Raw genomic sequence first — 24,977 nt, forward strand, 5'->3', positions numbered from 1 at the left:
GGATCATGAGGTCAGGAGATCGAGACCATCCTGGCTAACGCAGTGAAACTCCGTCTCTACTAAAAATACAAAAACAAAATTAGCCAGGCATGGTGGCGGGTGCCTGTAGTCCCAGCTACTGGGGAGGCAGAGGCGGGAGAATGGCTTGAACCCAGGAGGTGGAGCTTGCAGTGAGCGGAGATCACGCCACTGCACTCCAGCCTGGGCGACAGAGCGAGACTCCGTCTCAGAAAAAAAAAAAAAGAGTAATCAAGAGAAAGATATAGACCAAGACTGGAGTCCTAAAACACAACAGCATTTAAGCAAAGGTACTTACTGGAGAAAGTAAAGAGAGCACACCACTATGAACATCTTAGAAAGAGCCAACAAACAAAACTTCTTGAAGGCAATGGGTATAACCTGAGGGGCAAAACCTAAACACTTTGAGGATGGAGTGCATGTTATGTGAGACCATCTGTAGTGTAAGTTTCTAGATGTGGGAGTACTGCCTCAAAATGCACATACTTTGGAAATTTTTATAAATATTGCCAAATTACCCTCCACAGATTTTAAACCCATTTATACACCAATCAGCAATGTATAAAACTGCCTGTTTCTCTATGCTTTTGCCAAGAATGTGTTATTAAACTTTCTGATCCTTGTCAAACTTACATGTAAAAATTCATACTTTGGGGTATCTTTATACATATTTCTTTTCTTGTGAGAAAGTTTGTGTATCTATTCATATGACTAAGAGTCACTTGTATGTCCTTTTCTATAAAATGTCTCCTTTGATGTTTCTCTGTTTTCCATTTTTTTTTCTTTAATATTGATTTGGAGGAATCTTTACTATATAAGGAAAATTAAGCATTTATTTGTATGTTGCAATAGCTTTCTCCAGTTTTTAACTTTGGTGGGTTTTTTTCATGTATTTAAAAAATTAATTTGTAGTAAAATTAATCAGTGCTTTCTTTTACGGCTTTTCAGTTTAGAAGCACACTTAGAAAGGCTTTTCTGATTTTAAGATTATAACAGTTTTTCTCACATGATTTCTTATAGCTTCTTTATGATTTATTTACATTTGAGTCTGATCAGTCTGGAATTTTTATTGTTATAAGGTGGAAAGTGTGTATCCAATTTCATTATTTCCTGGAGGGATAATTATTGTCCCAACACCATTTGCTAAAGTAGTCATTCTCTACTGACTTGAAGCAACTAAATTCTCATTATATTTGATCAATTTCTGGACATTCTAGTTCATTTCTTCCAGCTGTTTGTCTAATATTGTGCTAGTACCACATTGTCTTAATTAATTGATTAAACTAAGCCCGCCACCATCCCCACCAACTTTTTTTTTTAAATTTTTTTATGAGACGGAGTCTCACTCTGTTGCCCAGGCTGGAGTGCAGTGGTGTGATCTCAGCTCACTGTAACCTCCGCCTCCTGGGTTCAAGCGATTCTCCTGCCTCTGCCTCCTGAGTAGCTGGGATTACAGGTGTGTGGAACTAAGCCCTTTTTAATGCTCTTCTTTTTCAGAAATGTATTGCCTATTACTTATTTTTTAATTTTAATTTTAAAAATCTGCTAAAATGTAAATAACGTAAAATTTACTATTTTATCAATGTTTAAGTATACAGTTGAGTGGCATTAAGTACACTCATTATTGTGCAACCACTGTTACCATCAATTCCTGTTACCAGGACATTGTTCATCTTCCCAAACTGAAAGTCTGAACCCATTAAACAATAACTCCCCATCCCTCCCTTTCCCCAGCCTCTGGCAACCATTTTATTTTTTGTGTCTATGAATTTTAATACTGCAGTGCTATGGTCTAAATTTTTGTGTCACCCCAAAATTCGTATGTTAAGTTTTAATGCTCAGTGTGATGGTATTAGGGGGTGAGGCATTTGGGAGGTATAATTACCTCCCGAATGAGAGTGAAGCCCTCATGAATAAGATTAGTGCCCCTATTAAGAGACCTCAGAGAGCTCCCTGGCCCCTTCCATCATGTAAGGACACAGTGAGAAGACAGCCACCTATGAAGCAGAAAGTGGGCACTCACCAGACTCAGAATTTACTGGCACCATGATCTTGGATTTCTCAGCCTCCAGAACTGTAAGAAATAAATTTCTATTATTGATAAGCCACCCAGATTATGGTATTTTGCTGTGGCAGCCTAAATACACCAAGACATCTAACATGGTACGTCATATAGGTGGAATCATACAAATGCGTATGCTTATGAAGCATTTGTATGGACTTCACATAATGTCCTAAAACCTCCTCCATGTTTTAGCATGTGTCAGAATTTCCTTCCTTTTTAAGGCTGAATAATATTCTGTTGTGTGTGTGTGTGTGTGTGTGTGTGTGTATGCACATATAAAACACATTTTGTTTATTCATTCATCCATTGATGGATACCTGAGTTGCTTCCACTATTTGGCTATTGTGAATAATAAGATTATAGGTGTAAAAATATCTATTCAAGTCCCTCCTTTCAATGATTTTGGATATATACTCAGAAGTAGAATTGCTGGATCATATGGTAATTATATGTTTCTTTTATCTTTTTGAGGACCCAGTATACTAATTTCCAAAGCAATCATACTATCTTATGTTTCCTTTACACTATGTTGATAGTGTTTTTTGATGCACAAAATTTAAAAACTTGATAAAGTCCAACTTATCTATTTTTTATTGTTTCCTGTGCTTTTGGTGACATATCCAAGAAATCATTGCCAAATCCAATATCATGAAATGTTTCCCTTTTTTTCCACTACAAATTTTGTAGTTTTAGCCCTTACATTTAGGTCTTAATCACAAATTTTGTAGTTTTAGCACTTGCATTTAGGTCTTAATCTATTTTTGAGTTGATTTTTGTATGTGGTGTTGGGTAAAGATCCAACTTCGTTTTTTTTGCATATTTGTATCCAGTTTTTTTCAGCATCATTTATTGAAAAGACTGTCCTATCTGATTGAATGGTCTTGGCACTGTTGTCAAAAATCACTTCATTTGGGAGGCCGAGGTGAGGGGATTGCTTGAGCCCAGGAGTTTTAGGCCAGCCTAGACAACATACGGAGACCTCATCTCCACACACACAAAATATTAGCCAGGGATGGTTGGCGCATGCTTGTGGTCCCAGCTTCTTGAGAGGCTGAGGTGGGAGGATCATTTGAGCCCAAGAAGTATAGGCTTCAGTGAGCTGAACCATGATCATGCGACTGCACCATTCCAGCCTGGGTGACAAAGTGAGACCCTGTCTCAAAATAAATCATTTGATCATATATTACTTACTTTTTTATGTATCAAACTTAGAATCAGCTTGCCTAATTAAAAAGATTGCATTAAATTTATAGATTAATTTAAGAAAACTTTATATTTTAATACAGCTGAGTCTTTCTAATCAAGAACATGGTTTCCTGCTTCATTTGTCTTCTTTTTTGTCCTTTAATATCATTTTAAAATTGTCTTTATATAGATTTTGCTTACATTTTGTTTAGTATATTCTCAGGTGTTTTATCTTTTTAAAAATTGTCATAAGATCTTTTCTTAGTATCTTTTAATTGGTTGCTGTGTGTGTACATGAAGACATTGCATTTCTTTGTTTTCAGTTCATGGAGCAAAAATAATATCCTTGAGGCCAGGCACAATGGCTCACGCCTGTAATCCCAGCACTTTGGGAGGCCCAGGCGGGCGGATCACGAGATCAGGAGATCGAGACCATCCTGGCTAACATGGTGAAACCCCATCTCTACTAAAAATACAAAAAAAAAAAATCAGCTGGGCGTGGTGGCGGGCACCTGTAGTCCCAGCTACTCGTGAGACTGAGGCAGGAGAATGGCATGAACCCAGGAGGTGGAGCTTGCACTGAGCCGAGATCGCGCCACGGCACTCCAGCCTGGGCGACAGAGCAAGACTCCGTCTCAAAATACTACTACTTCTACTACTACTACTACTAATAAATAATATCCTTGAATATTTATGTTGATTTCATGGTAAAATGTGTGGGCCACCATTTTCACTTACACTTCAGCAGTATTTTTTGAAGAAAGTTTTAAAAAAGTCTATCACTAAGCTCTCCCTATTAATTTTCTCTGGTGGTTTCTTTGATTAGATCCTGCACTGGTTCTTTCTTGATTACTCATTTTGAGGGAGGTAAGTTTTTCCTGGACAAGGTACATGTAGGTGGCTTATACTGAGAATGAGCCAGAGCTGTGTTGAAGTGAGGTGAAATTTCCCTATGACTCCAGATGTATGTGTGTGTGTGTTTATTATACCTTTGCTTCTCTGTAGGCATATAGGCACAGGTAGGCATCTGTGAGGGTTCTTACAATGCAATGTCTCTCTTCACCCCTCTGTCACAGAAACAGACCGACTTCCTAAAATGAACATTGCTTGTTTTAATCTCACTTTTTTTCAGGTCCACTCCCATCTTCTTGGACTGTTTGCTTTACATGGTTTAGAAATCTCTACTCTGGCAATTTCTTTTCTCCAACTTACTGATTTCTAAGAGTTTGAATACTAGCACTTTGTAGTTGCATGTTAAAAATATATTCTCCCCTCTCTTTAAGCTTTCTCTTATCACCCTTTTATGTTGTTATTTGGTGAACATAAATTCTTTACCTTAATGTACTAGATTTTTTTCAATCTTAACTTGATGGTCAGAGCTTTTTGCATCTTATTTAAAAATGATTTCCTTCTCTAGGGTCATAAAAATATCCTCCAATTCTATTTTCTAAAATCTTTATCATTTTTGTCTTTATATTTACTTCTCTGATCCTCCTGGAATTGATTCTCATGAATCAATGAGAGGTTAGGGTCCAATTTTATTTTTCCCAATTATCCCACACCCATTTGCTAAAAACCACCAATCTTTTGTGCCACTGCTGTCATATATTAAGTATTCATATATGAATAGATCTTTCTGAGTTATCTATCCTGAGTCATTGATCTATTTGTTTTTCCCTGAACTAATAGCACTTAGACTATTAGTTTCCCTGAACTAATAGTCTTAGTTATCATAGCCCAGTAATAAGTCTTAGTATCTGTTACCAACCTAGATGCCTACTAAATCAGTTGGTTGGTCTAATATTTTCAATGTTTTTGAACAATGAATATCAAAGAATACAAAAATGACCTGTACATCTAGCTACTTGGAGATGGGTATTTTGGTGAATATTTTTGTTTCTTTTCTTTCAAATTTCCTTCCTTCCTTCCTTCCCCCCTTCCTTCCTTCCCTCCTTCCTTCCCCCCTCCCCTCCCTTACCTTTCCCTTCCTTTCCCTTCCCTTCCCTTGTGTTTTGTTTTTGTTTTTGTTTTTGTTTCTTTTTTTAGACGGAGTCTCGCTCCAGTCACTCAGGCTGGAGTGCAGTGGCACAAACTTGGCTCACTGCAAGCTCCGCCTCCCGGGTTCATGCCATTCTCCTGCCTCAGCCTCCCTAGCTGGGACTACAGGCACCCGCTACCATGCCCGGCTAATTTTTTCTATTTTTTAGTAGAGATGGGGTTTCACCGTGTTAGCGAGGACGGTCTCGATCTCCTGACCTCGTGATCCGCCCGCCTCGGCCTCACCAAAGTGCTGGTATTACAGGCGTGAGCCACCGCGCCCGGCCCCCTTCCCTTCTTTCTTTTCGCTCTTCCTTCCTTTGTTCTCTTCTTTCTCTCTAAATAGACTATTTTTTTTTTTTTAGCAGTTTTAGATTAATAGCAAGGTTGAGTGGAAAGTACAGAGAGATCCCATATGCCACTGCCTACACACACGCATACTCTCCACCACTATCAACATCTCCCACCAGAGTGGTACATTTGTTACAGTCAACGAACTTACATTGATGCATCATTATCACTCAATGTCCACAGTTATTATTAGGATCCACCCTTGATGTTATATATTTTGTGGGTTTTGACAAATATATGATGACATGCATCCACAATTAATTTTGTAAGAAACTGCAAAACTGTCTCCCAAAATGGCTGTACTATTTTGCATTACTACCAGCAGTGAGTGACAGTTCCTGTTGCTCTATATCATCACCAGGATTTGGGGTTGTAATGTTTTGATTTTGACCATTCTTACAGGTGTGTAGTGGTATCTCATTATTGTTTTAGATATTTTAAAAAATTTTTTATCTTGGTTTTTATATTTTATTTCTCATTTTATTAATTTGTAGTTTTTTCCTTTTTAGTAAGTGGGTTTAATTTTGTAATATTTTTAAAGTAATGATTAGTTTTTAAAATGATTTTTCCTTTGAGTTTATTGTTTCCATTTCTTTCATTTAACTTTTACTTTGTTCTAGTTCTAACTTCATTAGGTTTTTTAAATTTGGTGGCTTGTTTCTGCCTCTAGTGAGGTTTTGCCTTTATTAAATAAAACAATTGCATCTGAGCAGTTGTTTTATTTTTGGTAACATTTCAATGATTTAGTTGTTTAAAAATGCTCCATAACTTTCTTCTAGATTTTTCCACTTCCCAAAATGTACTAGGTATTTTCAGTTTTCATCTTATATTCTCTTTGATCTGCTGATCACTGGGTTTAAAAATAATTCATATCTACAGCTGAGCTTGTTGAGTATTTTCTGCAAAAGAATGAGATTTTGTGTTGTGTTTTAAAAGTAATGAATGTGTTAGAATCATTTCTTTACTTTAACAATCTATTGAAAGAGGAACACTTGCAGATATAGTTATAACTTAATAGAAGGAGGCACAGTTTTTATGTACTGGGTGAGTGATTTATATTAAAAGCAGTTAGGTTATATAGTCAGTGATTTAATTGTAAATTTGGTGAGCAAATTCAACCCCTTATGACAAATAGTGCTTACAACTTTAAGTGAACAAACTTTTCTTTAGAAAATAAGTTTCTTTTATAACAAACACCCAATTTCAAAGTTTCAAGTCAACAAGGCTTGGAATTTTCTATTAAAATTAACTTTTGATTATTATCGAATAACTTCATCCTTGGTATACAAAAATTCAGGTTTATGTGATTTAGACTAAGTGTAGATTTAATTTAAATTCTGGGGTTGCTGTGTGTAAATATTCTCTAACCTTCTCCTGTATCTGCCAATGTTTTGCATTTCCAAAAGCACTTGTGTTAGCAACTTCTTCAAGTTTTCTATTAAAGACTAATAAAATTGTGACCTATGATTTCACTTACAGTTTTAGCCGAAGCTAATTTTTCATCTCTACACTTTAAGTAATTTCACAGATGAATTTATCTTAGTTTTGTTTTTGAATTCTTTTATATTAACCTAAGTTTTTTTTTTCAAAGCTGGAGCATATTTTTATTCATCAATTTGCAGAGATATAATCTTACTATGAGAAACTTAAGTTGTTTTGTGTGTTTTCAAAAATGTTTTCCCACTAAATTTTCTTTTGCTATATTCTCCCTGATATGTTATTCATTGTCAGTAATTAAAATGCTATTTTGTCCTCATCTTTTCTAATTTTGTGTAAATTACAGTTTTCTTATATTGTCGTTTTAATTCTATCATCTCAAATCCAAAATGTCATAATGTCTAGCTACTTTGCAAGTATGATATTATTGAATCTCCTATGTAAATATGTAACAGCCTGAAAAATGTCCTTCAGAATATCTTTGGTAAATAGAAAACTATTCCAATTTAAATGTCCTTTAGATATCTACTCTGATTATCACTGATTTATTGACTTTGTGACTTGCAATGAGAAAGCAACAAAAAAAAAGAGAAAGAAAATAAATGGCTATGTATAATATTATATCCAAGAATATCTGAAACATCTATTTCATTCATAGATTTAAAGCTATAAAGATAGTAAAGATAGTAGTACTATATTATAAAATATAGAGCTGTGCTTGACATATTGTAGGTGCTAAATAAATATTTATTAAATGAGTGAATGAAATTCAGAATTTTCACAGGAAGCAAACACAGTACGGGTTGGGTTAGGATATTTAGCTTTTTCTTTGCTGAAAAGCAAATTGTGGTAGTTCTCCAGGCTAACATTATCCCTCACTTTGATAACTAGGGATGTGAGCCTACCCAACTGATCACATACTAGCATTTCAAGTAATAGGGGATGTGTTCATCAGGCACGGGTAGGAGAGACTCTTTTCCTTTCCTTCCCCCATTTCCTTTCTTCCACTGTTTTTTCTTTACAAATTAAAATTCAGGCCAGGTGCAGTGGCTCACTCCTGTAATCCCAGCACTTTGGGAGGCTGAGGGGGGAGGATTGCTTGAGTTTAGGGGTTCGAGACCAGCCTGGGCAACATAGTAAGACCTCATCTCTACTAAAAATTTAAAAAGTTAGCCCGGTGTGATGTTGCGTGCCTGTAGTCCCAGCTACTTGGGAGACTGAAGTGGGAGGATCTATTGAGCCCAGGAGGCTGAGGCTGCAGTGAGCTATGATCGCATCACTGCATTCCAGCCAGGGCAACAGAGTGAGACCCTGTCTCAAAAATAAATAAATAAATAAATAAATACATAAATAAATAAAAATAGATAAATTCAATCAGCATTAGTTTTGAAAAGTTCAGAAGTAAAACTTTTTTCTCCTGGCTCATTTTCACTTACTCAACTCAATAGCATTTTGGTAAGTACCCATCTCAGGTATGTTTGCTTGGGAAAAAAGATTCTAAGATGCAAATTTGTCTGAAAGAAGTTTACTGAAGAATGTCCTTGGGATCAATATCTGTGGGAGAGCAGAGGAAGTAAGAATATTCATGGGAGAGCTGAGCTGTGATGCAGTTGTGATAATGGCTTCAGCCACCTCGAGGGAAGCTCTGGAACAGGTATGGCCCTTCAGAGTTGGCCTACTTTGAAGGAAGGGCTGGGCCTTATAACTTTACATCTGGATCAGTCACTGAAAATGAGCTTCCTTCTGGAAAGGGACTTGATCTTGGGCAAGAGGCTTTCTTCGGCTGACTTGCGCAGCTCTGGGAGAACCTACCTCATAACAGACAGTTTTAGTCCACTAATCACTTGATCTTCTCTAATTAGACTCTTTGTCTTTTCTCTCTGTCTACCAGGGCCCAGTTGCACTCCAGAGAGCTTTTATTTTAAAAAATGGTGTGTAACTCCTTACTTCAGATGGAGTGGTTTGATCCAGAATCCTAGGTATTTACATTGTGGTTTTACTTTAGGGCCTTGCCATAAACTCCACATATTATCTTTTCCTATTACTGATGCTTTTCATACTGAAAGGTCTGCCGGATCATATGGCCCAAGTACTCCCTGTACCTGCTGCAGGGCTGTCTGCTGCTTTGGACCCCACTCAAAGCTTGTAGCCTTTCATGCTATCTAGAGGGTGGGTAAGAGCAGTATTTGCTAATATGTAATATGTTAAACATGTTAGCCAAAGAGGAATACCAGAATACCAGGCATGGTGCTTCCCTTTTTGTGGAGAGACATATAAGATACAATAATTTGTTTCATTTAGAGAGGATGTCGCGGCTTGTACCAGATCACTGGACTCCCATATACTACCTACATGGCATTTCCCTGAACCCTTATAGGGTTTAGCTCCCACACTCTGGAATGCATATGCTATACCGTATTGTATATGCTAACTTCTTGCTTGTCTAGTCCAATTAATATGGTACCACCAAAATAGTGAACCAATGCTATGTTTTGACAAATGACCAGTTCAGGCATCTTTGAAATACATTATGTCAGAGGGCAAAAGAATTAACCTAGCTTTGGGTAAGACTGTAAACATATACACCTATCTGTTTCAAGTGAATTCAAACCATTTCTGATCTTTCCAATAAGACTGGAAAATAAAGTGTTTTTCAGATCAACAATAGTATACTGTGTATTAAGAATTTGTGGTAATCTGCTCTAGCAAAGAAGCCACATCTGGCACAACATCTATAATTGGAACTACTTTTCTGATCGAGTTTGCCTTACTTTACTGTCATTTTCCAAGATATGTCTGTTTTTTGTAGGGTCCTTGCTGGTCAGTTGAAAGGGAATAGGATGAAAATCAGCAACCAAATATTATGTAGGTTTTTAAAGGTGTCATTAATCTCTGCCACCACGTCCCCAATACCCACACTAACAAACAGATGAAATGCTGTTTGTTAAAATTTACTGTCTTGGGAAGGAGCAGTTTCAGAGTTTAGAATTAGCTTTCTCTACTATATGGGTCTTATTCCACAGTCCAAGGTACCAACATGGGGGTTCTGCTAATTACCAAGCATGTCCACTATTGTTATTCAATTAGCAATGGCAGTAGTGACTACTGGATAGGTGTGTGGACCCGCAATTGGATAGCACTTGGCCAGACTCCATTTGTTACTTTACCCCCATATGCTGGTTTTCTAACAGAGGAATGTAATGATGCTTTAATGTCAACTCAGACTCTGTGTCCAAAAGTCCTTGAAACATTTGGGTATTTTCTTAGTTGAGAAAATGGCTTTTGGTAATGTCCCCTTGGGGAAGGATTGAGGAAACTGTTACTTTATTCACTTGCCATGGTGATACAGGGTCTCTAGAAACCCCATCTTTTGATGGGCAAAACCCACTGGTCTTTACAAATAGTAATTCTTATAAAATTTCATTTGATGCTTATGACAACCATTATCATTAGAGTAGCTGCTATTATATAAGAGCTCTCTGTCCACAAATAAGAAACCAAGATTCAGGGAGTTTAGGTCACACAAAATGTAACTTGCAAGTGTCATATCTCTTTTTTTTTTTTTTTTTGAGAAACAAGTTGTTTCCCTTAAGCAAGAGAAACAAGTTCTTCCTCTTAAGCAAGAAGAACAAGTTCTTTCTCTTGTTTTTTTTTTTTTGATAAACAAGTTGTTTCTCTTAAGCAAGAGAAACAAGTTCTTCCCCATTTTTTTTTTTTTTTTTGAAAAACAAGTTCTTTCTTTTTTCCAGGAGAGACTGTGGCTGCAGTAAATTTTCCCTGAGTAAGATTGTACTTATTTAATTTTTTGTGTCTAAAAAGCAGAGTTGAATAGCAGGAGCTTGGTGAAAATGTCAGTACTTCCCCAGGCTATGAGATGTTCTGGAAAATTTGTTATTCTTGTATCCTATTACCTTGCCTTTTCCCATTTCAGGTTATTCCTACTGTTGGAGCAACTACTGAGAAGGGAAAACTCAAATGATTTAGAGATAAGACACACAGGGCTGCTTTTGGTGACTGCACATCTGCATTCAGTTAATAAACAATTTGTGAAAAATTGACTTACCAATAACCCAAAATGTGAACAAGTAGACATTGACTTTTGTACTTCAATTCCAAAACCTGGATGTATGATTGTCTTGGAAAGTTTTGGTCTCTTATGAGGATATACAGAGATAGCTTGTGCAAAAGTAATGATTTCACTTCTTAGTACTCTCTCTTAGGTGAGAGTTGCACAACTTCCTTTTCTCTCTAGTCTGGCCTCTTTGAGTCAGGAGAGTGGGTCTCAGCATTGGTGCAGGGATGTAAGTAGAAATGGTTATCAAAATAAATGGAGCCTTTAAATACAGTATCTCTAGAGTGGTATCCCTTCTTATCACTGCTTTGAGGCATATTATATTAGAAGGTGGGGATAATGGGTGTGTGTGTTAGTTTGTGAGGGATGCCATAACAAAGTACCATAGACTGATGTCTTAAACAACAGAAATTCACTTTCTCACAGTTCTGGAGACTAGATTTCTCAGAGCAAGGGGTCAGCAGTTTCATTTTTTCCAAGGCCTTTTTATTTGGCTATCTTTCTATGATATTGCTGTGTGTGTGCATGTCTGTGTCCAAGGGCACAAGGGCACCAGTCATACTCGATTAAGTCCCACCCTAAAGACCTCATTTTAATTTAATTACTTTAAAAAAGATCTTATCTCCAAATACAGTTACATTCTGAGATAGTAGGAGTTAGGACTTCAACATATAAATTTTTGGGGGTGTATTAATTCATTTTCATGCTGCTGGTAAAGACATACCCAAGACTGGGAAGAAAAAGTGGTTCAATGGACTTACAGTTCCACATGACTGGGGAGGCCTCACAATCATGGCAGAAGGAAGGAGGAGCAAGTCACATCTTACATGGGTGGTGGCAGGCAAAGAGAGAGCGAGCTTGTGCAGGGGAACTCCTGTTTTGAAAACCATCAGATCTCGTGAGACTTATTACCTATCATGAAAACAGCACAGGAAAGAACTGCCCCCGTAATTCAATTACCTCCCACAACACATGGGAATTCAAGATGAGATTTGGGTGGGCATACAGCCAAACCATATTGGGGGTAGGGGCCATAAGTCAGCCTCTTATAAGGGGGATTATTTCTCACATTGGCAGTTAAATTCCTAAATAAACAAGGGGCTAAATCAACCCTTCTTAACCTGGTGCACCTTAATGGTTTGTGAAATTTTAAAAGTACATGCTTTCATTAGGTTCTTAGTTCCCCAAAAGGCTAAGAGTCCAAATAGTGTTTACATAGTGCTGGTGATGCAAACTGGAAACTTGATTCGATATCTCTGTGTTTAATAGTTTTTTGTTTGTTTGTACACAGGTCTAGGAACCTAGTCTCCATCTTAATCAGTTTCTATAGGATGGGGACATTCTGAGTTCCAAACAATGTATAAAATCTTGAAAGGTATCTTATTCACAAGTTGAGGCTACCTACTCTTGGAGTAAAGAAGAATAATTGAGTTTAATGAATTTCAGTGGATGATAAGTATTTATTATTTAGCTTGGATTGTAAATTCTGAAAGACAAGACCATGTGTATTAACAAGGCACAGCACCACACACAGGAGTACCTAATGGCAACTTACACTTTTTTTTTTTTTTGAGACAGAGTCTCAGTCTGTCACCAGGCTGGAGTGCAGTGGCACGATCTCGGCTCACTGCAACCTCTGCCTCATGGGTTCAAGCGATTCTCCTGCCTTAGCCTCCTGAGCAGCTGGGACTACAGGCGCGCACCACCATGCCCAGCTAATTTTTGTATTTTTAGTAGAGACGGGGTTTCACCATGTTGATCAGGATGGTCTCAATCTCTTGACCTCATGATCTGCCCACCTCGGCCTCCCAAAGTGCTGGGATTACAGGTGTGAGCCACCACGCCCAGCTGCAACTTATACTTTTAATAATTATTTAACAAATTGAACTTACCTAAATGGTTCAGATAATCATCTTGAAAACTAGGCAGCTTATCCATAAACAGAGTACACCTAGGGATTTTGTTTTTACCTGAATTCTGAAGCATGGCTTTAACACTATTCCATTCATCCTTCTTACTACTTCTCTAACTGTGACCCTTACCCAAGTAAGAAGGGAATGAATGGTGGTGGGGTATATTAGCAGCTGCCTGGTGTAAATCCAAAAGAAAAGACAGGCATTTATAGTGGCTCCCGGATATGAATTGATTCAGAGATGGGCCAAAATTTGCGGCCTCTATTTTATGTAATTTCATAATTGCACTTTTTTTAGAACTAGCGTATGAAGCAAAGACTTCAGATAGCAATAATATATTTAGGCTTATTTTCAGGCATCTTTAAGCACTCTAATATTAAAAGTTTTAATCTTCTGTTAATAATTTTTACCTTGACATTTATATCTTTTGGATTCATGTGGTTAGGTGTATTTTTTGCTCTCATTAATGCAATCATTAAGAAACCTGTTGTATCAGTACAGTTATAATTTATCTATTTCTCTTGAGAAATGGCTTACACCTTTGATAATTTACAATGCCAAATGAATAAAAAAGAGGATTTTTCAAATGTTTCACTTTTATTAGTACTTTTTTTTGGCAGAGCATATGAGAATCTCAACTATTGTAACAGGTTTTCAAAGGAAAGCAATTCTATCTACCAAGAAAAGAGGACACATATTTAGAGAATGGTTATTCAGCAGACAGAGGAGAAGAGGGACTTTTCCTTCATGGATGTCAGAGGACTTTGGTAGGCTCAGCTATAATAGTTTGCAAGCTCGAAAAGTGTCTAATGGTGGCAGAAAGGAGTTATTCCTAGAGGGTATCCCTGGGGAATATGAATCATGATCATAAAGAGATGAAAATGTGCTTATCCAAACTCCTTAAAGGGCAAAACCTGAAGAAGTAGGCTTATGTGTGAAATACAGGGCTCAATGAAACACCTCCTTATAGGTGGATTCTTGGAGAGGTTGTTGAATTTCCATTGCTGAATATCATTAAAATGACAGGAAGGTTTTGGGTCTGGGATATTTTGAATACAAACTTTTGGAAATAAAGGAAAGCTGAGTACTATTTGAAACTTCCTCTCCAATTCTGTTAGCTAATGGTGACTATACACCAAATTTCTTTCTACCTGCTTTTCCCTGATTTGCTCTATATCTTGAATCACAAAGGATAATTAAATTATTACCTTTAACAATATTTATTGCTTGACTACAGGTTTCATACTAGTTGATAATTTGTTGTGAAGTGGGTCACTAATAATAAAGTTACTACTGACAGAGTATTGACTTTTGGGATGTATTTACTTTGAAATGTAAAGTAGAATAGTTACTATAATTGTTCTTTTTACTGACTTGCATTAACCATGCTTTTTTCAGTGGAAGAGAAAGAACTTTCAGGAAAGGAGTCAGGAATTTTGAATAACTCAAGTACATATATGAGAGTGCTTCCTATCCCATATATGGAACCTGATGAAAATGTTGAGAGCCACTGGTCTAATCTATATCTATAGTCTTATACATTCATGCACTGTGCTTGGGCAGACACCCTAAAAAGATAGGATTTCACAATAGAGGTTGACTCAGGGAGCCCAAGCCCAACCCCTGAATGATTATGAAAGAAGACATATTAACAATAAAAATCCTTTTCTTATCATACCCAGAGTTCTATGGCCATTTTTCTACCTTTTTTTTTTTTTCTTTTTGAGACGGAGCCTCGCTCTGTCACCCAGGCTGGAGTGCAGCAGTGCAATCTTGGCTTACTGCAACCTCCGCCTCCCAGGTTCAAGCAATTCTCCTGCTTCAGCCTCCCGAGTAGCTGGGATTAAAGGCGGGTGCCACCACGCCCAGCTAATTTTTTGTATTTTTAGTAGAGATAGGGTTTCACCATGTTAGCCAAGATGGTCTCGATGTCCTGACCTCGTGATCCACCTGCCTTGGCCTGCCAAAGTGCTGGGATTACAGGCATGAGCCACTGTGCCTGGCCCATTTTTCTACTTTTTAAATTTTAAGTAAGCACATACTCTATACCCATCTCTGAAATTCACTCCTCTTTGTCATTCATGTAATTGGATTAATGAGCTAATAACTTCTCTCTTTGGTGGTATCATCATTTTTATTTTATTAGATTGTGCTCGACAAAGGGCAGGTGCTATCTATGTACAATTAAATGTGTAGTAAATCCACTCAGATGACAGTGTTCTAACACTAGTCCTAAAGATCTCTTGCTGATATTACTCACTTGAATTTGTCACTACAGCTTGGTAGAACTTGACTTCTATAGGTTTCCTTTCAGTTTTCCAGCTAGATATTTCTCTGAATAACACAATATTAGCAATTTCACCATTTATTTTTTGGGGGGGGTGTATGTGTGTGTCATTACCCTGTCTAATTAACTTCTACCTTAAAGAAAAGTGTGAAAAGACAATATACGTTCTCTTATTTTTGGCTGCTTCCTCACACATACGATTATGTTCTATCTCATTTTCTCTATTCTTCTTATTATTTTTTACTCCTTTTTTTGTTTCTAACATTTTGGAATCGGTACATCCTTGTCACTACTAAAATCTTTCATTAAAAAATTTGGCTGCTCATTTTCATGTACTTCTCTCTGTTGTGGAAGTATCTTCAATATGTACATGCTTTTTGCCATTCAAAGACTCCGGAACCTCTGGCATGATTTATTTTTTGTTGCTATAAAACAGACAACATGTACTGCGATGCTTGTCTGTAAAAATGTTAGCATCTGCCTGCAGTTGCCCTGTTTTGACGCTGGGTGGCCAAAGCGCATAAGGAATTTGAAGCTCTGTCTTAACTTTTCAAGCAACATTTTGACAATGTTGAATGAAGGAAATAATCCTATATCATATTAAAAGTGGGCAAAAAATATGTAAAGGAATCTATAGAGAGTTTGGATGGAGGAATTTCAGAGTTTAAACTTAAGCTTTCTGGAAATAATTAAATCACAACAATATGTCAAATGAAAAAACAATGAACTGGGAACTAGAAAATAAGAATTCTTGTTGATGCTCTTGAGGGAGAATAATCTATTTGTAATTCTGGATGCCTTTGTTTGTTTGTTTGTTTGTTTATTTATTTATTTATTTATTTAGAGACAGAGTCTCACTCTGTCACCCAGGCTGGAGAGCAGTGGCGTGATCTCGGCTCACTGCAAGCTCCGCCTCCTGGGTTCACTCCATTTTTCTGCCTTAGCCTCCCACAGGTGCCCACCACCACGCCCGGCTAATTTTTTGTATTTTTAGTAGAGACGGGGTTTCACTGTGTTAGCCAGGATGGCCTCGATTTCCTGACCTCGTGATCTGCCTCCCTCAGCCTCCCAAGGTGCTGGGATTACAGGCGTGAGCCCCTGCGCCTGGCCAGATGCCCTTATTTTTTAACTTAATTGCTTGGGCAAGTTACTTAATCTTTAAGCCTCAGTTTATAAGTCATAAAATGAGATAATATCTATCATATAGAATGATTACAAAAACAAAGAGATAAGTATTAGTTTTCTTTCCCACTTTTGGTTAAAAAATTGTAAACATTGTCCTCTACTTAGTTTAGTTAAAACCAGTCTTTAAAGTGCAGTTAAATAGTTCAGTGGCTCTCACTCCCCTTCTCCTCATTTTTAGCCCTGAGGATGAACATAATTAGGTATTGCTAATATCTATTTAGCTAGCCAATAATACAGAGGAATAGGACTTTGAGCTAAGCTCCTCTTAAGAATGGTACTGAAAATTGACTTTCATCATGGTTTGTACTTTCAGAATGTACTTTCACATGTGTATTAGTCCATTCTCACATTGCTATAAGAAAATACCTGAGACTGGGTAATTTATAAAGAAAAGAGGTTTAATTGACTCACAGTTCAGCATTGCTGGGGAGGCCTCAGGAAACTTACAATCATGGCAGAAGGTGAAGGGGAAGCAAGGCACTCTTTTCACAAGGCAGCAGGAAGAAGAAGTTTTGAGTGAAGGGGGAAGAGCCCCTTATAAAACCATCAGATCTTATGAGAACTTACTCACTATCATGAGAATGGCATGGAGGAAACTGTCCCCATGATTCAATTACCTCCACCTGGTAATCCCTTGACAGATGGGGATTATGGAGGTTATGGGGATTGCAATTCAAGATGAGATTTGGGTAGGGACACAAAGCCTAACTGTATCAGCATGTGAAGTCTTTGATTTCCTGCTGAAGTGGAAGTCTGTTTGTTTTCAAAAACCTTGTGTTGGGGAAGTGGGTAGAGGAAAGAGGGCAAAAAGAAATTCAGAGGCCAAAAGCGATCTTGTTAATCTAGTAAACCAGGCAGAAAGAAAGAGGATTAGAAGAAACATTAATTGTCCAAGATGACTACCAGCATGACAAAGTCAACAGAGAGATAACCTGGAGCTGGTAGTGTTGACAGGAGGCTGTGTATCACACCTCAGGTGGAGACTGAAGGAGGACTAATTCTGGGTAACCCTTATGAAAATCTTATGGCTTAAGACAGTCAATAAATTAAATGAGATAAAGTTTTTAAAGACCCGGATTTCCTATGTCATACCAATGGATATTTTTATGATGGAAGAGGGGAATATTAAGTAAGACAATATCTTCAATCCTGATAATCCTACCCTCTAATCTGTACTTCTGAGACTATTCTATTCATTATATGGGCCATTAATTTCCTGTATATTTGGAATTTATCAGTCCCTGCCTAATCCTAGCCCCATGCTAGGTATTCACAATGATTTTATAGCTACTTACTTGCTGCCTGCCGAGTTGCAGAAATCCTTAGATCTCAGCCTACCATGTTATAAAGAGCTTTTTTTTTTTAACTAGGAAGTGGTGTCTGTAAATAGTTTTCTGCTGCCTTATACTACAGAACTAATATGTCTAAAAGACCAATATTCATAGAACCTAATGTTCAACCCGTTAATTCATGGGTGCAAACTGTTAAGTTCAATTAAGAAACAGCTTTTTTTTTTTTCTCCTATTGCCTGAATGTCTTAGGCCACTATCTTTTATGATGCCACTTGGTTCATATGTCCTTGACCCCTGAAATGATAGAATTGCTCCTTGACTATTTGATGACCTTTCTCCTTTGTCTGCTGTTCTTGGTCACATAAGCTAGCCTCCTATTTTCAGAATTTTTCAGACAAGAAGCAGGCCCTTTTCTCTAATTTCAAATTTTACCTCAAACTACTAGATAAAAAGGTTAGATTTTCCCATGGACTCTTTCTTGTTCCGGTCTCTGAATTCAACAAGCATCCAGCCAGGGAATGAGACCAAGATTGCCCATCTCACTTCATCCTCCTTGTGGCAGACCTCAGTGTTCACAAGGAATGAGGATGTCTAGATATTAGAGACCTGGGATGAAGGAGGATTAAGCCCAGTGCCGAAGTTACCTGACTTACCACAGGGAGGGCCCAGTACTGGGTTCAGCATGAAGCTGATGCTGTGTCTCTTTCATACCTAGATACTCTGGCAATGTGGGCACACCTTGGGGAAAATGTCTACGTGCTTGCAACTCAGATGAGTTGATCATGAAGAGCTGGGGCTTCTGGAGTCTAGGGCTTATTTTTCTTTGATCTTTGATTGAGTATAACATTGTGGAGAAGTGGAACATCCCCTGTACCCTAGGAACCACTGTGGTTCAGATGTTGGAGAAAATTGGACTTCATTTACAATTCTGAAATGAGGTTTAGTGCTAAAAAGTGCATGGAAGCAGCTAAATGTAGAAAACAGAAACAAATGGGTGGGCCTCTGGAGGTCAGCAAGACAAAGGAGACCATAGGGGTGCATTTGAGCTTCTTGTCTCGTGTATGTGTGTGTGTGTGTGTGTGTGTGTTTGTTTGTGTGTGAAAGAGGGATAATTTTACAGACCATGTCAGCATTTTTCAAGATTTCCAGAAACCACTTGGGACTCTAGTAGCTAGGAGAATGTAACTCTTAGGATCAGCAGTATTGAGGCTTAAAGTCATTATTATTGGATATTAAAATAAATGTGGCCATATATTTTTCCCTAATCTTGTAAATTGAAATATATTAATTACTCCTTCATTTATGTCTGCAGGTTTACTATGTGAAACAAAGATATACATCACTGTATACTGCAAAAGGCATGCAGTCTAATGTTGGATGATCTAGAAAAAGTAAGACAATTATAACACAATTGGATAAGTGTTAAGATGGAGGGAAGTATAGATGTTTGGGAACACACAGCAAAAATAATTAATAGAGTGGGTTACCAAAATTAAGTATGTTTTCCTAAAGAAGATAACTCTTGTCCTGAGCCTTAACAAATGAGTTGGAGCTAACTAGGCAGGGGAGGTTGTTGACAGATGCGGTATGATGGTGCCAAGGATTTCAATTAAGTCCATTTGAGGAGCCATTTATAACATATTCTTTATATCATGAACTCAATACTTTGAAACATGGTAAAAAAAAAACCAGTATGTAAACAAATAAAGCCTGAATAACCAAAATATGTGATATCAGGTCCATGCACCAAAGATGACATAACCACTGCCATATAAAAATTGCTAGTGGGCTGGGCACAGTGGCTCTTGCCTATAATTCTAGCACTTTGGGAGGCCAAGGTGGGAGGATCACTTGAGCCCAGAAGTTTGAGACCAGCCTGGATAACAGTGAGAACTCGTGTCTACAAAAAAGTCAAAAAATGAGGCAGGAGGCTCTCTTGAGCCTGGAAGATTGAGGCTGCAATGAGCCGTGATTGTGCCACTGCATCCCGCCTAGGTGACAGGAGTGAGAACCTGTCTCAAAAAAAAAAAAGTTGCTAGTGATTTCTAGCATAACAAGTCAGATTTTAGTATAAGGTTGATAGATTTCAATTGTAAAATAAAGCATTGGAATTAATTCTGTGTCTAAAGTGAAAACAATAATAAATCTTGGAAAATTGGTGCTTCTTAGAAAAAGAATATGAAGGCATGTTTCATGGTATTGGTGAATGCTGTTGGAGAGATTACATTAATTACACTGATCATGGGAGTGTGTCCAGACACTTGATATTCTAGACAAACTTCTTGTACTTACCCAAGACAGATGTCCTTTCATCTATGATGGGAATACTCTGCTTTCCATGTTAAATATCTAGGCTGGCTGGTTGGCTGATAAAATACATATGGTGGGGAAGGGTCAAGATGGCTGACTAGAAACAGCTGGGGTCGGAGGCTCCCATTGAGAAGAATAAAAACAGTGAGTGACTCCTGCACCGGCAAATGAGGTATCCAGGTTCTCTCATTCGGACTGACTAGGCAGTTGGCGTGACCCATGGACAGTGAGGAAAAGCAGGGTGGAGTAACAGCCCATGTGAGAGCCGCATGGGGAAAAGGGAGCTTTCACTCCCAACCAAGGGAGGCAGTGAGTGATTGTGCTACCCCACCTGGGAAACCACACCTTATCCACAGATCTGTGCAACCCATGAATCAGAAGATCCCCTTTGTGAGCCCATGCCACCAGGGCCTTGGATCCCAAACACAGAACTGTGCACATTCTTGGTGGCCGCTTGGCTGAAGACTGCCTAAGACTACTGAGTTTGCAGGGGGAGGAGCAACCATCGTCACTGTGGCTTCCTGGAAGGGCAGCAGTCATTATGGCCACTCCAGTCTGCTGTGTTTCCCCTGCTGATGCCAGGGAAACTGGGCGGTTTGGACCCAGGAGGAATTCCCCACAGTGCAGCACAGTGGCTGTGGCAGATCATGGCCAGACTCCCTCTTTAGGCTGGACCCTGACCCATCCCTCCTCACTGGGTGGGGCCTCCCTGGGGAATTTCAGCAATTCCAGCCAGGGGTTTACAAACAGAACTCTGATATCACTGGGATGGAACTGCTGAGGGGAGGAGTGGCCAAAGTCTCTCTGGGTCAGCAGACTTAGTCTTTCTCCCTGTTGGCTCTGAGGAATCCAGGCAGTCCGGATGAGTGAGATTTCCCCCTGTGCAGTGCACCCCCTCTGCCAAAGGGCAGCCAGAGTGCTTTATTAAGTGGGTTCCTGATCCTGTGCCTCTTGACTGGGTGAGACCCCCCCCCAAGAGTGGTCACCAGACACCTTACACAGGAGCATTCCCACTGGCATTATGTCAGTGCCCCTCTGGGACAGAACTTCCAGAGGAAGGAGCAGGCAGCCATTTTTGCTATTGTGCAGCCTCCACTGGTGATACCTACAGGTGCAGGAGGGACCCAGGTGAAGGGGTCTTGAGTAGACCCCCAGCAAACTGCAGCAGCCCATGGAAAAGGGGCCTGACTGTTAAAAGAAAAACAGAAAACAACAACAACCACAGCATCAACAAAATGTCCCCATAAAAACCCATCCAAAGGTGAGCAGTCTCAAAGTTGAAGCTAAATAAACTCATGAAGATGAGAAAGAATCAATGAAAACATGCTGAAGACTCAAAAAGCCAGAATACCTCTTCTCCTCCAAATGATCATAGCACCTCCCCAGCAAGGGCATAGAACTGGGTGGAAGCTGAGATGAATGAATTGACCGAAGTAGGCTTCAGAAAGTGGGTAATAATGAACTTCACTGAGCTAAAGGAGCATGTTCTAACCCAATGTAAAGAATCTGAGAACCATGATAGAACATGACAGAATAACTGGTTATTCTCTGGTTAGAGAGGAACATAAATGACCTGATGGAGCTGAAAAACACAGCACAAGAACTTCACATTGCAACCACAAGTATCAATAGCCAACTAGACCAAGCAGACAAAAAAATTTCAGAGCTTAAAGACTATCTTGTGGAAATAACACAGGCAGACAATATTAGAGAAAAAAAGAATAAAAAGTAATGAACAAAACCTCCGAGAACTATGGGCTTATGTAAAAAGACTGAACCTACAACTGATTGCACTACCTGAAAGAGACAAGGGGATTGGAAAACATACTTTGGGTTATCATCCAGGAGAACTTTCCCAACTTAGCAAGACAGGCCAACATTCAAATTCAGGAAATCCAGAGAACACCAGTAAGATACTCCATGAGTAGATCAACCCCAAGACACATAATCATCAGATTCTCCAAGGTCGAAATGAAGGAAAAAATGTTAAGGGCAGCCAGACAGAAAGGCCAGGTCACCTACAAAGGCAAGTTCATCAGACTCACTGTGGACTTCTCCTGAGAAACCCAACAAGCCAGAAGAGATTGGGGGCCAATATTCAACATTCTTAAAAAAAAAAAGAATTTCCAACCCAGAATTTCATATCTGGCCAAACTAAGCTTCATGAGCAAAGGAGAAATAAGATCCTTTCCAGGCAAGCAAATGCTGAGGGAATTTGTCACCACCAGGCCTGCCTTGCAAGAGCTCCTGAAGGAAGCACTAAATGTGGAAAAGAAAAACCATTACCAGCCACTGCAAAACCACACTGAAGTACAAAGACCAAAGACACTATGAGGCAACTACATCAACAAGTCTGCAAAATAGCCAGCTAGCATCATGATGACAGTATCAAATTCACATAAAACAGCATTAACCTTAAATGTAAATGGGCTAAATGCCCCAATTAAAAAACACAGAATGGCAAGCTGGGTAAAGAGTCAAGACCCATTGGTATGTTGTATTCAGGAGACCGAGCTCGTGGGCGAAGACACACATAGGCTCAAAATAAAGGGATGGAGGAGAATTTCCCAAGCAAATGGAAAGCCAAAAAAAGCAGGGGTTGCAATCCTAGTTTCTGACAAAACACACTTTAAACCAGTGAAGATTAAAAAAAGACAAAGAAGGGCATTACATAATGGTAAAGAGTTAAATTCAACAAGAAGAGCTAACTGTCCTAAATATATAGGCACCCAATACAGGAGGACCCAGATTCATAAAACAAGTTCTTAGAGACCTGCATAGAGACTTAGATGCCCACACAATAATAGTGGGAGACTTTAACACCCCACTGTCAATATTAGACAGATGATCGAGACAGAAAATTAACAAGGATATTCAGGACTTGAACTCAGCTCTGGATCAAGTGGACCTGATAAATATCTACAGAACTCTCCACCCAAAAACAAGAGAATATACGTTATTCTTGGTGCCACATGGCGCTTACTCTAAACTTAATCACATAATTAGAAGTAAAACACTCCTCAGCAAATGCAAAAGAACCAAAATCATAACAAACCGTCTCTCAGACCACAGCACAATCAAATTAGAGCTCAAGACTTAAGAAACTCCCTCAAAACCAAATAACTACATGTAAGATGGGTGTGGTGGCTCATGCCTGTAATCTCAGCACTTTGGGAGGCTGAGGTGGGTGAATCACTTGAGGTCAGGAGTTCAAGACGAGCCTGGTCAACATGATGAAACCGTGTCTCTACTAGAAATACAAAAATTAGCTGGGCATGTTGGCATGTGCCTTTAGTCCCAGCTACTCAGGAGGCTGAGGTATGAGAATTACTTGAGCCAGGGGGTGGAGGTTGCAGTGAGCTGAGATTGCACCACTGCACTCTAGCCTGGGTGACAGAGCAAGACTGTCTTAAAAAAAAAAAAAAAAAAGAACCACACAGCTACATGTAAATTGAACAACTTGCTCGTGAATGACTCCTGGGTAAATAATGAAATTAAGGCAGAAATCAAGAAGTTCTTAGAAACCAATCAGAACAAAAAGACAAAGTACCAGGATCTCTGGGATGCAGTTAAAGCAGTATTAAGAGGGAAATTTATAACACTAAATGCCACATCAAAAAGCTAGAAAGGACCGGGCACAGTGGCTCACGCCTGTAATCCCAGCACTTTGGGAGGCCAAAGCAGGTGGATCATCTGAGGTCAGGAGTTTGAGACCAGTCTGTCCACCTCTACTAAAAATACAAAAATTAGCTGGGCATGGTGGTGGGTGCCCAGCTACTAGGGAGGCTGAGGCGAGAGAATCACTTGAACTGGGAGGCAGAAGTTGCAGTGAGCCAAGATCGTATCATTGCACTCCAGCCTGGGCCACAGAGTGAGACTCTGTCTCAAAAAAAAAAAAAAAAAAAACTAGAAAGATCTCAAATCTAACATCACAATTAATAGAACTAGAAAACCAAGGGCAAACAAACCCCAAAGCTAGCAGAAGACAAGAAATAACCAAGATCACAGTAGAAATGAAGTAGATAGGGATATGAAAAACCCTTAAAAAATCAGCTAATCCAGGAGCTTGTTTTTTGAAAAAAATTAATAAAATAGATAGACTGTTAGCTAAACTCATAAAGGAGAAAAGAGAGAAGAATAAAAGAGACACAATAAAAAATCATAAAGGGGATATCATCATTGACCCCACAGAAATACAAACAGCCGTCAGAGAATACTATAAACACATCTATGCAAATCAACTAGAAAATCTGGAAGAAATAAATAAATTCCTGGACACATACAACCTCTGAAGACTGAATCTGAAAGAATTTGAATCCCTAAATAGACCAATAACAGGTTATGAAATTGAGGCAATAATAAATAGCCTACCAACCAAAAAAAGCCTAGGACCAGACAGATTTGCAGCTGAATTCTACCAGAGGTATGAAGAGGCACTGGTACCATTTCTTCTGAAACTATTCCAGACAATTGAAAAGGAGAGACCCCTCCCAACTCATCTTTTGAGGCCAGCATCATCCTGATACCAGAACCTTGCAGCAATACAACAACAACAACAACAACAAAGTTCAGGCCAATGTCCCTGATGAACATCAATGCAAAAATCCTCAAGAAATACTGGCAAATCAAATGGAGCAGCACATCAAAAAGCTTATCCACCATGATCAAGTTGGCTTCATCCCTGGGATGCAAGGCTGGTTCAACATATGCAAATCAATAAACATAATTCATCACATAAACAGAATTAAAGACAGTAACCACATAATTATCTCAATAGACATAGGAAAAGGCCTTTGCTGAAATTCAACATCCCTTCATGTTAAAA

General features: G+C 38.7%; 1 protein-coding gene across 3 annotated transcripts in view; it reads left to right on the plus strand.

The window, feature by feature from the left end:
• The window catches only part of TAFA2 (TAFA chemokine like family member 2), a 546,816-nt gene that overhangs the window by 33,743 nt on the left and 488,096 nt on the right, over positions 1-24,977 (plus strand). The gene's annotated exons all lie outside the window — the stretch shown is intronic.

This window comes from Pan paniscus, chromosome 10, assembly GCF_029289425.2.
Source record: "Pan paniscus chromosome 10, NHGRI_mPanPan1-v2.0_pri, whole genome shotgun sequence".
Classification (NCBI taxonomy): Eukaryota; Metazoa; Chordata; class Mammalia; order Primates; family Hominidae; genus Pan; species Pan paniscus.